Here is a 14,656-nt window from a genome sequence, read left to right on the forward strand (position 1 = left end):
CTTTACATAAAAATCTCTTTTCCTAATTGTTTATTCTATGGCCAGAGTCCTGGACTTTGTGAACACAATTTCTATATGCTTAGTAACATTTAGAGGGGATAGGGCACTGCCTTCCAAGATGGTAAATGATCAAACGCGTACATTGTCTTCTAAAGGCTAAAATGTGGTGCTGTGTCTCTGACAGATAAGAAAGGGAGGGAAGGACAAAAAGGTCCTGGAACCAACAGATGGAAATAGGATTGACAACCTTCAGGTTCACTGGATTAGAAATTCTGATAGCGGAGGAGAAGAACAGTGGTTTCTGCCAGAAGACACAGGAAATATTCTGAAGCAACTACCACCTGGTTATCTTGGACTCCTTACCAGACCAGCATGCTAAGGAAAGAGTTACCATATCGGGGAGTCCTGTAACAACTTATGGCTGCTGCTACACAATGGGGACAGAAGGAACTCCATCCAGAACCTAGGGAATTCGACTGGGGCTGCAATGCTCAGTAATAACTGTAAGTGAGCAGCTGTAACAGTTATGACCCAACAATGATAAGTCAATTACAGGCATTGATCCCTTGGGAGAAGGTCTGTGTCATTGAACCAGGACAACGCCCTGACCTGTTCAAGTGCGGGCTGAAGGTAAGGCAAATCTACAAAAAGTCGTAGAGGACTGCAAAAATGAACATTATTTCACTAACCCTCCTATTATAAGTCTAACATAGACAGTGTGGCCGGCCACGATCTTGAAAACTCTGCAGCAGAATGGACTAAATAGCAAGTGCTTAATGGAAGACTGTATGGGATACCTCTCACACACTGCCTCACAAGTTCACTCGAGCTGAGGCACCTCCCCTTAGCTGCACTAATGGGGCTCACTTTCTGCTCACAAGCTTTGCTCTAAGAAACGCTTAGAACTCTTCAGCCATCCTGGGATATATGAACCCTGACCTGGAAGTATGAAGAAGTTAACATCAACAACCTTTGAGCAACCCCTGACCACTGGGGAATGGGATCTGGTATATAAATACCCCCTCCTCCTTCCCACCCAAAGGCATATTCTTATTTCTTATGTCTTCTCAGAGGACTTCCTCAGAATTGAGGCCCAGGTACTCACAGATGTGACCAGGTCAATACAGACCCTTGTTTTGACTTTTCCTCCCTCCCTGTTTCATGGGCCCCAGTTCTCCAACTTGTTTCTTTTTTTTTTCCCTTAAGATTTTATTTATTTATTGAGAGAGAGAGAGACAGAGAGACTCAGAGAGGGAGAGGGAGAAACAGGCTTCCCACTGAGCAGGGAGCCCCATGCAGGGCTTGATCCCAGGACCCCAGGATCATGACCTGAGCCAAAGGTAGACATGTAACGGGCTGAGCCACCCAGGTGCCCCACCAACTTGTTTCTTGTTAACAGGTCCCTAAATTACCTGCCTAATAAGGGTCTGTCTCCAGCTCTGCTTTTGGGATGAAACCACGTCAGGACACTTGTCCTTTGGGACACCATACTCCCTTCCATCTCATTCTAACTCACTGGATGCTCTTTATCTCTGTTGCTGAACTTCTCTCAAATCCTCAGATGCTGATGTGCCAGAATGCAGTCCATTCTCTTCTGTGATTTCATTCCATCTCATGTCTTTAGTATCAACTACGTATCTCAAATTTAATTATCCAGTCTAGACATTCATCTCCAATTCCATACTCTCATAGCCAATGCCTATTCAATATCTCCTCTTGGATGTTCAAATAGATACCTCAAACTTAACATGTCAAAACTAAACTATTCATCTTTCCTCCTCACACCTGATCTACCTAGTCTCCCTTAACTCGGTTGATGACATCTCTATCCTCCCAATTGCTCAAGTAAAACCCTTGGATTCCTCTGCAACTACTTTCTCTCATACATCCCAAATTCCACTACAGCTCTCTTTACCTAAAATCTTCACACCTACTATTCCAGCTTCTATTAACTCGAAGAGGAGGGTTTAGCTTCATTAGCAGTCTTAGGTCTACGATTACTTCTTAATCCAACAGCCTCCAGGGGCTGCAAAGTTAAATGCATCTGAATTGGGTGGAGCCACATTGTAAGTGCTAACTAGGGAAACAAATGTCTATGCTTCACCTAAGGGGTGCCATGGCTACTGAGATGCCATGCTAAAAACACAGGTGATCCGGGGCTGGATATTCAGGTAAAGCAATTTTTAGAAGTTATCAACTAATTAAGCTTTAAAAATAACCAGTAGGCCAAAAGAAACAGTCTGAGGGTTAAATTTGTTTGATGAAACGTGAGTCTGCAAATCCTGCTCTAGGACTGGTCTATAATTTATATACCAATAATCCTAATCTTTCTTTTTTTTCTATCAGCTAGGTGATGAATGGGAGCTATTTATGTTCAAAGCTGAACCATTCTGGTTTTCCTCAAAAGCTCCTCTTGGATCAATGTTACTACAAATGGAATGAATAAACACATTTTCTGCCAAAAACAAACTTCCTTCCCTAAGGCAGACCAAAGCCACTCAGAAATAAACAAAACAAGTGGCCTGGCTGACCACTCTCATTAACCAGAGGAGCAAAACCAGTGCCACTTGCATAAAGCCGTGGGGGAAAGTTCTATTCATTTTATCTAATTCTTAATAAATCAAGAAGTAAGAAAACACTTATAATTGTTTTACCCTTAGAAATCAAATGTCAGGTCATTAGTAGTGAATACCAGATAGTATGCAAATTAGATAATCCAGGCATCTAAAATCCACAAACCTAGAGGTTCTTCAAGGAAGTGTTAAAATTCTTTTGCCTCCAGCAAAACATAAAAGCTATGACTTCAGAGCATTCTGTCAACCACATTTACAGCTCTGCAGCATTTCAAATGATGATACATAAATCTAACTTGTTATGTAACCTACACTGCATTCCTCCTTCATTTGGGTATATGAGAAAATCAAACTCAATTGACACACACAAAGCAATCTTAAAGCCATCAGAGAAACAGAAACGAACACTTGAATGAAAGAGCCTATTGACCGTGTTCCCAGATCAGACAACATTATGAAAGTGCATTACTATAGAACTCCAGCAAATATCTAAATTTTGTTTTTTAAAAAAGATCTTATTTGGGAGAGAGAGCGTGCTCATGTGCAAAGGGAGGGGGAGAAGCAGGCTTCCCTCTGAGCAGGGAGCTGGGATGAGATATGGAGCTCAGGATGAGATATGGAGCTCAGGATGAGATATGGAGCTCGGGATGAGATATGGGACTCCATCCCAGGACCCTGGATCACAACCTGAGTCCAAGACAGCGGCTTAACTGACTTCACAGCCACCCAGGTGCTCCCTTAGAAAGTTTTAAGAACTTGAAAAGGTTATTCCATATCCATTTGAGGAAAAAAAAAGAAACAGGCAAATCTATAAAAAAAAAATTTAAAAACAGAAGAAAAGAACCAGTCCTACACATTATTAATAACTAAAACTGAGTGGAACTCATACAGATATATAGTCAGGGGAAGAGACCAGAGAAATCACAATGGTCCAATAAATGTGAAAGAAAACTCAGACCAAATACTGACTGGAAAGTCTATTATATACACAGTACCAAAATAAATACCCAAGGAGATGTTAGGATGAAAAAGACTGACTGCACTCTCTAGAAGCATTCTACTCTTCCTGTAGCAATTAAAACATTCAAGGTAAAAATGAGGTATCATGAGAAATACTTAGACAGTTGTGGCAATTAAAAGAAGCTATCTCAGCTGGGGCAGAGCATGGACACTGGGTACTGGAAAAGATTTTATGAAGCCCTGGGAGCTGAGACAGATTTGAAGAATGAACAGGATTTGGACAAGCAGAAAAAGGAGGCAGAAGGCTCAAAGAGAATATTCCAAATGACGAATGTATAAAATAATCACTAGATAGGGCAATGAAGAAACCTTTATTTAATAAATGGTACTGAAATAATCCCATGAAAAACTGAGATACAACCTTCTCAGCCTATATATTCTAAGTGGATTAGAGTATACTTCCTTAAAAACTAAGTCTCAAAAAAAAAAAAAAACCCCAAAACCCTAAAAAACAATACCTTATTTCTATAGGAGTAATTTGAAGCACAATAAGAAACTTAGACCTAGGTTGAGTTCGCACTTGTTTAATTATTAGGTTCTTTGAACAGTTATTTTATTTGTAAAATCAGATTTCCATTTATTTAAGTTATCTAAGCATCAGTTTTACCTATTTGTAAAGGAGCAAAAATAATCTCAAGATTTTATGAAGACTGACAGAAATGCCAGTTTTATTGAACATGGTCACTACTTCTCTTATTAACACTAAAATTACAAGAATATATAGCTATCAATTTTGACATTCCATTGCAAGCACAGTACACGTAAGAATATCCATGTCTGAGACACACTAGAACTCAAACATGTGAATACAAATCTCAGGCTTTTATATCTTATACCATGATTATTACTGTATGTGTAGCACTTAAAACAGTCCCTGACACACAATAATATTCTGGAAATGTAATGATCATCATTATCATTACTATATAAATCATACCTATACACCTTTTCTAAAATGTCTAGTCTCTTTAAAATTTAATTAAAGATGAAAATACTGTAGATACAAAATGCTTTATAGTTTTATCATTTTCGCCCACCTTTTACATCACTATTAGTGACCAACCACATCAATTCTTTTAAGTCTATCAGTGACTGTTCACTGAATATCAGTTACTCAGGTCATGCACAGACTGTAAAGTGTGTCGCTGTGTTATCCCCTTGTCTCCTGGTGACAAACCTGCATGACATTTTAGAAAAATGGATAACCAAACAAGGGAATTTTCCAACAAAGATAAAGTGCAGCAAAAAACCAGGAAGTGGTAACCCTGCAAGTAAAAAATCTAAGAGAACATAAATGAAGTTACAGAAGAAAGGGCTGACTGCAAGAATGTGTCACTACTGCCCTCAGAGAAACTAAACTTATGCCAGTCAGAGGAACTCTAGGAGGGTAAACTTCATCATCATAAATGAAGAAAGTGGTTACGATGAAAAGGAGGAAAGGATGAAGACGTCCCAGAAGTAATACTAGCACCAAAAAAAAAATCAGATTAAAAAAATTCTGGGGGCTGGCACCTAAAGAACTCAGTTAGTGGAACATGTGACTCTTGATTTTAGGGCTTTAAGAGCCCCACACTGTTCAGGAAAACAGGAATTCTTGGATATATTTCAAGACACTGAGAATACAACGGATAAAATGTTAGAAGCAAATCCAAACTTCGAAAGAAGTATGACAATGTGGCCAAGGCATAAAAATAAAGTTCATTCCAAATTATAAGCTCTAGGAAAAAGAAAAAGCAGGCAATTACTCACTTTTAATTAGATGCAACCTATGTAAAAATATATATAAATATCAATATATCTAACGAAATATAAAACAAAGGAAAACTGTCTTTGGGAATCAAAGAATACAATGCCCATCCACTCAAGTCCTTCTCTACAACTGTGAAACTTTGCAGAATACCTTTGAATTATACCTGTAATAGTAGTAATAGTAATAATAGTAATAGAAACACAGACAAGTTCAAGGCTGGGAAACATAGAGTCCCAAAGCTAAGTTTTCATATCTTAATTTGCCACAGACATTTTTTCTATTGGGGAAATACATAATATAAACAAGTGTAATACCAATAACCTAAAGTACTAAAACAGAGATAATGTTCATACAACATGTTGTAAGTGTAACAGATTCTCATTCCCCTTTTTTTTTTAAGAGAAAGAGTGCATGCACAAGCAGGGAACATGGGAGAGGGAGAGAGAAAATCTGAAGCAGACTCCCTGCTGAGCGTGGAGCCCCACAAGGATGGATCTCATGACCCTAAGATCGTATCTGAGCTGAGATCATGACCTGAGCTTAACCAACTGAGACATCCAGGTACCCCAACATGTTCTCATTGTGTCTGAATTGCATACCACAAATTTCAAAATACAGATAGTTGTATCTTGAGTCACCTGTGCAATGTTTTTAAAAGCCTATTCCATATACTAGAATGAAAACCCAATATATGCACAAGAAAACTAGAAACCACTAATAAAATCAAATACCCGCATCCCACTCTTAAAATTTCTTACTTCTTAATGTATTATTAAAAACTAGAGAAGTAATTTGCAAAATCTGGTTGGTTTAAAGGCAGTTTGTGTTATTCATAAATAACATAAGCCAGTGCAGCATTTAGTTCAGGATGCTGCGGCATTATGTCAAGCAGGAGAGCATTACAGACCTGATCCCCATTCGGCCGTGAGCTTCAGAGAGAAGGAGCTCTGTGCCTGGATTGTCATACACTACTTTCCTAATTCCATAGAATTCTATGACCAAAACAAATATTTAATCACCTTCCTAGCAAAAATATGCATCCACATATAAATATAAATGTATTTTGACAGAAAGAGTCCATTGGTGTTTAAACTCTGAGCAAGAATCTTAAGTCTCTCAAAGCTTCAATTTCTTCATCTGTAGAAAGGGAGATAATACCTACCCCCCACTAAGACTGAGACTCAGAGAATGAGAGGCACCTATTACACTGTCTGGCTCTTTTCCTAGGTCTTACCCATCACATCAGGCCAATCTTACCCTCTGCACAGGTGCTGTTACTACCATTCTTATAGTTCTCAGGGACCAACATCAGAATATTAGAGGGTTTGTCTGTCAATTCCACAAGTATTATTAAAAATGTATATGTCTCCAGCAGTGCTTATGACACAAAGTAACACGACAATCTTTATCTTGAAAGAGGTTAATGACTTCCTATGGAAATAATACTCCCACCCATAAAAAGAAACAAGCCCATAATAATTCTGTCCACACTGTATTATCATTACAGACTACAATTATAATAGAAATTCAGAGAACAGAACAGTGTGAAAGAAGTTTGGGTTAAGTATCTTCAAATGGACCAGATAACACATCATTTCAACTCATCAAAATGTCTGGTTCTTTCCCAGGACTGAAAGCAGTTATCACAGCTTGTTCATTGTTATTACAGCCCCTGAACTAAGCACAATGCTTGAAACATTGTAGTCTCCAGTGTGCATAGGAGTGGATGAGTGAATTAGCAAACAACAGGATAAAAGATGTAAGCAGGGGCGCCTGGGTGGCTCAGTGGGTTAAGCCTCTGCCTTTAGCTCAGGTCGTGATCTCAGGGTCCTGGAATAGAGCCCCGCATTGGGCTCTCTGTTCAGCAGGGAGCCTGCTTACCCCTCTCTCTCTGCCTGCCCCTCTGCCTACTTGTGATCCCTCTCTCTCTGTCCAAAAACAAACAAACAAACAAACAAACAAACAAAAGATGTAAGCAGCCTGTCATAAATACAACTAGTTTGGAGTTGTGATCCCCTAAGACTGCCCACTCTGCTAAAAGGATTTGTTTGGGAAAAATAAGTGATAAGATTGATATGTAGGTAGCAAATACCTGACAAAAATTTTAAAAAGTGTGCAATTTCTCCCATTAAAAATTAAAGTGATAGAGACCTTAAATAATACACTAATGGTTTTATATATAATGATTTTTCCAGACTGACAAAATGACTTAATGACAAGAAATGCAGATAACTGATCTCTGGAGATCTAGTATCTCTGGGGAGATATTGTACATCTGATACATGATATTATTGCACAGCTACCTGCCTTGGTAGCAGTCAAATAACAGATTTGTAAAAGGCTATTAAAAATGCTCAGCCACAATCTTAAATGTGAACTGCTTCCTAATGGCAATTCTATGAAGATGAGAAGACCTCCAACAGGCCAGATGTTATGCAATGCAGAATATAAAATGCCAAGTAAAATAAGACCTGCCCCCCAGAAGCTCATAGTCTATGAAGAAGACATGTAAAAAATGATTACACTGGTGCATCTGGGTGGCTCAGTCGGTTAAGCCTCCGCCTCTTGATTTTGGCTTGGGTCATGATCTCATGAGATCGAGCCCCACTTAAGATTCTCTCTCCCTCTGCCTGCCCCTCCCTACCATGTGTATGCATGCTCTCTCTCAATAAACAAAAAAATATATAATACTACAATGCAATAAGTCAAATACTACAGAACTGGAGTTCTTTGGATAAACTAAAATGGGAAAACGGGAATAACTGAATTATACCTAGAGGATAGTCTCAGAGAAAGAACCGATATTTGAGTCTGCCTGATATGTTTTTAAAAATACCATCACCACTAACAACTTTCAAAGGCATTTTTTAAATTCAGTAAGTTTTAAATTAAGGTTTTTTTAGGATAAATATAAGCATATTCACTCACCTGGAAAAGGGGAATATTCTCTCCTTAGAGACATTTTAAGTGCCGACTGTTAACAGTTCATAATAGATTAATGCTAAAGTCCTTAAAAAAAAATGCCTTGCTAAACTGAGACTGAGGCAACATTAAGAAATTCACAAACAATGCGTAAGATTTTTCAATGTGACTAAATACAAAACACACACACACGATAATTTTTTAATAACTACTATTCCATCTGCCATGCATGTCTGAACCTTAATCTGTCTGCTCTTCTTTTATTTCTACTTACTGACGTTTAGATAATTCCAGATTTTAACTACTCAGTCTGAATTTACAAACCAGGCGCCTGGGTGGCTCAGTGGGTTAAAGGCTCTGCCTTCAGCTCAGGTCATGATCCCAGGATTCTGGGATGGAGCCCAGCATTGGGCTCTCTGCTCCACAGGGAGCCTGCTTCCTGCTCTCCCTCTCTGCCTGTCTCTCTGCCTACTTGTGATCTCTGTCTGTCAAATGAATAAACAAAATCTTGAATTTACAAACCAGATGCAGGGAAACATTTTCAAAAAAGGACATGTACTATGCTAACTTTTTAATGATCAAAGACTATGTATGTATGTGTTAAAGCTTTACCTTTAAAACAAATAGATCAACATGCTACAGTTCCTGGAATAGGGAGTGGGTGGGTGTAGAGGCTCTCTTTTCTCTTTAAAAACAACCCTACATGTCTTACAGGCTTTTCTCCTAAAAATGAAATGTCCACTAGTAGCCACAGGTTACCTAAAACATCAATACACAAAACTACAAAAGCATCACATCATATAGATTAACTTTACTTCTCAAATGAGCTGGTAATCCCCGCCCCTTTTTAAAGATTTTATTTATTTGACACACACATACATACATACACAGAGTACAAGCAGAGGGAACAGGAGAGGAAGGGAGAGAAGCAGTGCAACTCAGGGCTCAATCCCAGGACCCTGGGATCATGACCTGAGCCAAAGACAGATGCTTCACAGACTGAGCCACTTAGGCACCCAAGAGCTGATAATCCTTTAGTGGAATCCCAACTTCTAGAGGTTGTGCAGAGATAATCAAGTTGAAAACATTCAGTATTTGCAGATTTTGGCATATGCGTATATGTATATCACATCATGTTGCCTACTGTGTAATCAGAAGGGACTGTCACTTCCTGAAATCAATGTCAACACGCATACATACTATTTTGTGCTACATGCTCAAAACAGTGCATTTGAAGGTTTCATTCTCAAAACAGTAGAGACAAGAATAGAAAGCAAATCAACAAATTAAAACTTCAACTAGAATTGCTTTGGCTGTGTTAAATTCACCAGGCCAAGGCCTCCAAATAAAGATATGGAGGGTCAATGGAGCACAAGTGTAGAGGTCAGGGAGGATCAGCCCACCAATACTGCCCCTCTACTCCCATGACTTCCTATCTTGAGAGAATGGTCCAAAGACCCTGGATCCTTGAGAAATCATTCACAGAGACAGAAACAAGACCAGTGCCACGGTGTCCTGACCAGACTGTTACTGTAATATAATCTGCTTCTTGCCCTCCTGTGGTTCTTGCTCATTTTTTGAACCTGAATTCCTAACCTCTCCACCACCAATTCTGTGAGCTACCTGCCATCATGCCAATAAATTACCTAATAAGTTTCTCCAACTTTTAACCAAAACCCCTGAATGAATTATAAAGCCTATTCTGGACTCATATAGAAAGCGAACTATAACTATAACTCCCTTCCTAATTTAAAGCCATTCCTACAAATAAGCAAAACTATGTTACAAATGTAACTTGGGGTTCAGAGTGTAAATAATAAAGATACTCTGAAATTAAAAGTTATATAAATCATTTTTTGAGACTTTTAAGAGGTACCTATATTATTAAAATTTTAAGTTTCAAAGTATAAAATATGAACATTAAAAAAAGTAGAAGAGAACATTTGGTCATGACATTTGGTCATGATCTCTGGGTCCTGGGGCTTTCTGCTCAGCAGGGAGCCTGTTGCCCCCCCACCTCTCTGCCTCCTTGTGATCTCTCTCTTTCAAATAAATAAAAAAAAATCTTTTAAAAAAAGTATTAGTCTAATAAATAATTTTAAAACTTCCCAGAAAAAGAACAATGAAACATTTTGAGGAAAAAAGGACACTAAAATGATACTGATTTGTATGAACTACTCTCTCTGTAATAAGAGGCCTTCCTTTGTTTTATATATTCTAAACTGTTCAAGAACAGTAATGAAAAGATTCTCCACCTGCTCTTACCTTTTCTTTAAGATCCTTAATTCATGTTTCCTCACTAAAAAACAACATGTAAGTGAAATTAGTTTTCACTCTTCCTGAAAATGTATCACATTTCAAATCAAAAGTGGAATTTTTAGCTTTCCTAAAAACCAGCATTTCTTACATCCTGGATAGCATCCTGTAGTCATACTCAATCCCCTAACCCATCTGGTTATTTCAGAGAATACATTTAGAAGAAGCAAAGCACATATTAAGGAGAGTAAGAATATATTTAAACCTTTAGGAAGCATTTGCTTTAAGGGCTATTAATATTTGTGAATACCTACTGTATACCATGCATTTTGCTACAGATCACAATTTTTTCAAAAATCACTGCAAAACAGATGATGTTACCCTATAATGTTACCCATTCCATAGAAAGTAAATGAGGAACATGAACCTCAGAAATTAGTTTACTTAACTCATGTCAGTGTTAAGGGTTAATCTGACTCAAGCACAGATCTGACTGGTCCCAAAGATGATGACATTTTAATCCATAACAAAATGCCTCAATGGGCACATTCTTCTTTGTTTTCATTGATAGTTTTCTTAATAGAAAAACAATTGTAACCATTACCCTGTACAAGCAAAACCTGTGGGATATAATCATAAAGCAATGTTATATCTACCACCGTCCTTTAAAGTTATTCTGTGGTGGCAGTTTAATGTCCCTGAACTTTTATTTAAGCAAGCCTATGACTTTGGTCATTTTCAAGTTATAAAAACTGTCAGAATTTAGAAATTGATAGACCCAGTTTAGTAGCATGGTCACAATTTGTCATCCTGCACTACCGCTTCTCGCCCTGTCCCAGTTCCGTCTGCAGCCCGCTCGATTTCAGGCCTGACAGGAGCACAGTGCTTGACCGGCTCTCCCTTCCACCTCACTAGCCCTGCATGTAGCAGTTCAGGGCCATGAGAGGGCATGGGCACTCTCAGCTCAAAAAGTACTTAAATTTGATCAGTCAGGGAATGCCTTCTGGAGTTTCCTGCAAGCTCTCACCCACTCTAGGACTGGGATCTCTCACCACAATTTCTTGATGCAAGATAATACATCTCCGGCAGGAATCCGACCATTTCTTCCTCCCCACTCTGCCTCATACGACCCTGATCCACTCGGGGTGCTCATCCCGTCGATGGGAAACATGTGCCCCTTCAGAACTCAGGGAGGATGGGCAGTCCACCCCCGCAGTAACCTGGCTTTGCTGTGCTGCCAGAGCAAACAGCTTCTCTTTCACGCAACAACAGTGAGACATCAACCCACTGTGTCCCCTAAACTACACAAGTTACATATTCAGCTCTCAAATCATTACCAGAAAGCTCCTGCACTGGAGAGGGAGCACGCCAAGAAGGGAGAGGGTAGGTTAGAAGAAACTCCTAGCACACTAACAACCTGGTTTAAAAACACTTTTCCAATATACAACAACTCAGTTCAAAAACTATTCTAATATACAGCTCCCTGATTTTTTTCTATCAACATGTGGGGTAGGTATTTACCGGTCACAAATCCATTTTCTGGCTCTTAATTTTGCATACCTGCATGGGATGCTTATAACTCTCTTTAGAACCGTGCACCTCTCAACTTAGGGCCAAACTCAGAATAAAAAGAGTTCCATTTTCACATCTTATTACATGATATATTTAGCACTTCACTAAATTTTCCACAAAAAGTAGGAAGAAAAATCCGTAATCCCACCACAGTTAGCCAGTTAACACTTTAGCATGTTGCTTTCATCTGAAAATTTCTTCTTTTAAGTTTCCTTTTTAAAATCTTGTAGAAAAACACCTCATTTATATAATCCTATCATGCAATCCAGTTTCCCACAGAATTTCGGCATGCTTTTCACAAACACCGAATTTCCATTAAGCCAATGTAAAGGTGGCTTTCTGAAACTTGTCACACTGTCACTCCCCAAAATCAAAACCATAAGGCTCCCACTGCCAGAGATTAAATTTCAATCTTTTAAAATTAAGACAATTCTATATGGTCTCCTATATATGTTATGCCTCTAAATGTAACTTGAAGCCCTGTAGTCACAATATAAAACTCATACTCCAAGAAGCAGGTGAATGTCTGGGGAGTTTCTGATCATGGGATCTGACCTATGCCCAAGATGAGAAAGTGTTTCAGGGACTGGTCACAGTTCCACAATGATTGCTGGAAATATCATGAGACGGAGCTTTATCATGATTACAGGCAGGCTGAACCCATGAAATGCAACAGAGCATATCAACGTGGCAAGAACAAACTTGCAGCATGGATTGGTCCTCACATGACTGCAAATAAAACTCTATCACCACACATACAATATTTACTGGCTCCACACTCATGATCACAACGCCAAGAATCAATCTAATGCTCAAGAGCAGATTTATAGAAACTTTAAAGTGTTTAAAACTGGATTTGGGGATTATTTTTGTTAATGTTCCACAAATAATCTACCACCCATTCACGGAGCACACTCTAAAAAAATTGTTTTAAAGTCATATTTCAGCAGATGAAGTGAGAAATAAATTCCAATTAACATGCTACCAAGAAAAAAAAAGCACTCAGTTCTTAGCCCAAAGAATCTTTGCTTTTCTCAGAAGTGGATGTCAGTGAGAACTCACAGAATTACAGAAGTGCCTGAAGAAAGAAAAATAATCAGTTCTCTCTTAAAGTTAACAATAAATGTATTCACTCAAAAGTACACAAGAACAATGAGCGTGGGCAAATACTGATGCGTCTTTATGTATAACTGTGGAGGACGTGTGTACACTCATACAACATGCATGAATGTGCACAGATATCTGGAGAGATGTTCACCAGAACACTACTTAGATGGTGATTTTTGCCTTCTTTTTTTTCCATTTTGTCTCATTTTTAAAATAAATGAGCATACACTTTTACAATGAAAGAATGCTATTTGCACTATTAAAATATGGCATGATGAATAAAAACAGACACATAGACCAATGGAACGGAGTAGAGCCCAGATATGGACCCTCAACTCTATGGTCAAATAATCTTCGACAAAACAGGAAAAAATATACAGTGGAAAAAAGTCTCTTCAATAAATGGTGCTGGGAAAACTGGACAGCTATATGTAGAAGAATGAAACTTGACCATTCTCTTACACCGTACACAAAGATAAACTCGAAATGGATAAAAGACCTCAACCAACGTGGGACAGGAATCCATCAGAATCCCAGAGAAGAACATAGGCAGTAACCTCTTCGATATCAGCCACAGCAACTTCTTTCAAGATACGTCTCCAAAGGCAAAGGAAACAAAAGCCAAAATGAACTTTTGGGACTTTATCAAGATCAAAAGCTTCTGCAGAGCAAAGGAAACAGTCAACAAAAACAAAGAGGCAACCCACGGAATGGGAGAAGATATTTGCAAATGACAGTACAGACAAAAGGTTGATATCCAGGATCTGTAAAGAACTCCTCAAACTCAACACACACAAAACAGGCAATCATATCAAAAAATGGGCAGAAGATATGATTAAACACTTTTCCAATGAAGACATACAAATGGCTATCAGACACATGAAAAAATGTTCATCATCACTAGCCATCAGGGAGATTCAAATTAAAACCACATTGAGATACCACCTTACACCAGTTAGAATGGCCAAAATTAGCAAGACAGGAAACAACATGTGTTAGAGAGGATGTGGAGAAAGGGGAACCCTCTTACACTGTTGGTGGGAATGCAAGATGGTGCAGCCACTTTGGAGAACAGTGTGGAGATTCCTCAAGAAATTAAAAATAGAGCTTCCTTATGACCCTGCAATTGCACTACTGGGTATTTACCCAAAGATACTGATGTAGTGAAAAGAAGGGCCATCTGTACCCCAATGTCTATAGAAGGAATTGGCCACTGTCACCAAACTGTGCAAAGAACCAAGATGCCCTTCAACGGACGAATGGATAAGGAAGATGTGGTCCATATACACTATGGAGTATTATGCCTCCATCAGAAAGGACAAATACCCAACTTTTGTAGCAACATGGATGGGACTGGAAGAGATTATGCGGAGTGAAATAAGTCAAGCAGAGAGAGTCAATTATCATATGGTTTCACTTATTTGTGGAGCATAACAAATAGCATGGAGGATATGGG

The 14,656-nt window shown here is 38.7% G+C and overlaps 1 protein-coding gene across 5 annotated transcripts in view; it reads right to left on the reverse strand.

Moving 5' to 3' along the window:
* The window catches only part of CYRIB (CYFIP related Rac1 interactor B), a 146,030-nt gene that overhangs the window by 55,902 nt on the left and 75,472 nt on the right, over positions 1–14,656 (reverse strand). The window lies entirely within an intron of this gene.

Source organism: Mustela nigripes, chromosome 3 (genome assembly GCF_022355385.1).
Source record: "Mustela nigripes isolate SB6536 chromosome 3, MUSNIG.SB6536, whole genome shotgun sequence".
In the NCBI taxonomy this organism is placed as follows: Eukaryota; Metazoa; Chordata; class Mammalia; order Carnivora; family Mustelidae; genus Mustela; species Mustela nigripes.